At 41.3% G+C, this 3092-nt stretch overlaps 1 pseudogene across 1 annotated transcript; it reads left to right on the top strand.

Moving 5' to 3' along the window:
• Positions 1–219: 219 nt before the first annotated feature.
• On the top strand, positions 220–891 carry LOC105300025 (annotated as a pseudogene). Its single transcript, XR_896569.2, has one exon. The product of XR_896569.2 is annotated as a 40S ribosomal protein S5 pseudogene (transcript).
• The last annotated feature ends 2201 nt before the right edge of the window (positions 892–3092 follow it).

Genomic DNA, 3092 nt, shown 5'->3' with positions numbered 1-3092 from the left:
ACACATAAACACATGCATGTGTAGGCAAATATTAACGATTATTGAATCTAAGTGGTGGATATATTGGTATCTTTTATATTATTTTTTCCAACATTCATGTTTGCTTTTAAAGTTTTCATAATAAAAAAATGAGAGGAAAAAGTAAAACCACTTTGCGGTTTCCAAAATATTTTATTGAGATTTTGATTTAAACTGCATTAAAAGAGGTAGTTGCTCTTCCTGTCTGTGCCAGGGCGGCTCGTGGTCCACGCAGAGCGACAGAGATGCCCCGGCTGCAGTCTCAGGATGACCCAGTGGGAGACGGCTGCACCTGCAGTAGCAGAGACCCTCCGACATCAAGCCCTTTGAGAAGTGCAGCACGAATTATATGCAGAACAATGACATTTCCTTGCACGATTACATCGCGGTGAAGGAGAAATACGCCAAGTACCTGCCACACAGTGCCGGGCGCTATTCCACCAAGCGCTTCCTCAAGGCTTGGTGCCCCTCGCGGGGCGCCTCACCAACTGGATGACGTACGGCCGCAACAATGGCACGAAGCTCCTCTCCATGAACATTGTCAAGCATCTTTGAGATCATTCATCTGCTCCCTGGCGAGAACCCCCTAAGTCCTAGTGAATGCCATTATCAACAGTAGCTTCCCAGAGGACTCGACCCGCATTGGGTGAGTGGGAACAGTGAGGGGACAGGCTGTGGATGTGCTCCCTCTGTGCCATGTGAATCAGGCTATTTAGCTACTGTGCACAGGTGTCCGGGAGGCTGCCTTCCGGGATATCAAGTGCCTGGCAGATGAGCTCATCAACGTGGCCAAGGGCTCCTCCAATGCCTATGCTATCCAGAAGAAAGACGAACTAGAGCATATGGTCAAGTCCAATCTTTGATCACCTGGCTGCAGCCCAATAAACCTGTTTGCCCTCTGGGGCAGCGCCACACACACACACACACACACACACACACACACACACACACACACTATATAAAAATAAAATAAATAAAAATAAAATAAAATAAAAATAAACACATTTCACATGGCTTTAGTTTTCCAAGCATGTATTTTCTTGGGAACTTGGTATCAAGTTTTTACAGTAACCCAATTAACTCTGCCAGTTCCCGTAAGTCCTTGGTGCTTGTTTGGGGTTTGAAAAGAGTTTGTTGTACCTATTACCTAGTCTCTCCTCCAGATTCTAAACCAATTAAAAAAATACAGAAGAAGCCAGACTTAGTTGCAATACAATATCAGCTATATTCCAGGTACAGCTTGTGGTTTAGAGACTGTGCCTTGGCCCAAGGCTGAACTCCAGCTTTCTATTCTCCTTGACAAATCTAAATCTGCTATTAACAAATTAAAAAGCTGAGGACTTGGGGCTTCCTTTGCCAGGGGTTTGGGGTTGTGGGGGGTAACTCTCTGTTGAGCTTACTGGGGAAGAGGAAGAAGTGTGTGGGGAAACCTTCTTTGCTTGCTGACAGAGAAGAGAGCCTAAGCCATCATCTCACCATTCCTATTGGTTACTCTCTGCTGTTGTGAGGAGCCAGTGAGAGAAAACTTTACTCCAAGTTCTTCTCCAAGAGACCTGAAGGGCTGGAGCAAGTTTCTCAGCATCTTTTGGAAAGGTCAGGAGTTTCCATTATATAACCAAGATGGAGAGCACTGGACAACTCCCCTTCCACAGTGAGTTGGGTTTCATTCACATGATTTCCTTCTTGGCCGATTGGTCCCCTGGCTGATGGATTGTGGAACTTCATGAAAAGAAGTTCCTAAAGAAGGGAAAATATTTGGATAAATTGTGTATGAAGACTGAGTATGGAATGGAAATGAAATCAAGCCATTTTTAAATATATCTGACACCATTAGAAGACTAGTTATCTATATCTATATCTTTTGTATTAAAGGCTGCCTGTGAAGTTCACACAGAGACATATAAGGTTTCAGAAAAGCCTGGAAGTGAGTCTCAGTCTTTCCTCAATCTCACTGAAATGATAACGAGCTGTTTCAGCTGAAATATAATTAAGTGGGTAATCATTATGATGAAAGCCAGGCAAGTAAAATAGCAAGTGGACAGAATTGTGAACTTGAAATAGCATGAGAAAATCAGAACATATTTTTTATCTTGCAAAATTCTCTCTCTCCTCTTTTTTTCCCTATTTTTATTTCAGGAAGAGGAGAGATGTGTGTGGGGGAATAGCACTTATAAAAGAGAAAGGTTTTTACTGGTGGATTCAGTTTAGTCTAAGAAACAACACAACTATGAAAATATAGTTTTAAGTTCTTAAAGCTTCTGATAAAACTGGATGAAATGAATCAACAAATGATTCACCAAAGAGCCCTATGTTTTTGAGTCTGGAAGAATAAAAACTGTGAAGTTAAATTAGTTAGAAGTTTTAAACATTCATAGTATTTAATGAATGTAATTTTATAGTAAAAGTGTTGGGGTTATTAATTTAATGTGTCAATTTAACTGGGCCACAAGATGCCCAACATTTGATTAAACATTATTCTGGGTGTATCTGTGAGGTTGTTTCTGGATAAGATTAACATTTGAATCCGTGAACTGAGTAAAACAGATTGCCTTCATTGATGCACAGGGGCCTCATCCAATCAGTTGAAGACCTGAAGAGGACAAAAAGCTGACTTTCTTACAAGAAATAATTCCTTCTGCCTGATAACCTTGAGCTGGAACATTGATTTTTTTCCTGTCTTCGGACTCTAACTGAAACATTGGCTATTCCTGTGTTTCGAGCCTCCTGACCTTCAAACTAGATCTTAGCATTATCAACTTTTCTGGTTCTCAGGCCTTTAGATTTGAACTGAAACTATACCATCAGCTCTGCTGTGTCTCCAGCTTGTCAACTAAAAACCTTGAGACTTGTCAGACTCCATAATCATGTGAGCCAATTCCATATAATAAATCTCAATATCTCTCTCTCTCTCTGTCTCTGTCTCTGTCTCTGTCTCTGTCTCTGTCTCTCTCTCTCTCTCTCTCTCTCTCTCATTTCTGTCTGTATTCCTATTGGTTCTGTTTCTTTGGAGAACCTAATACAGGTTTACATTGACATTTGTGTCCATTAGAACTCTATTGGTGGCAAGTGACAGA

The sequence above is a fragment of the Pteropus vampyrus genome, unplaced genomic scaffold, assembly GCF_000151845.1.
Source record: "Pteropus vampyrus isolate Shadow unplaced genomic scaffold, Pvam_2.0 Scaffold198, whole genome shotgun sequence".
NCBI lineage: Eukaryota > Metazoa > Chordata > Mammalia > Chiroptera > Pteropodidae > Pteropus > Pteropus vampyrus.
This window is presented reverse-complemented; position numbering and strand designations above follow the sequence as displayed.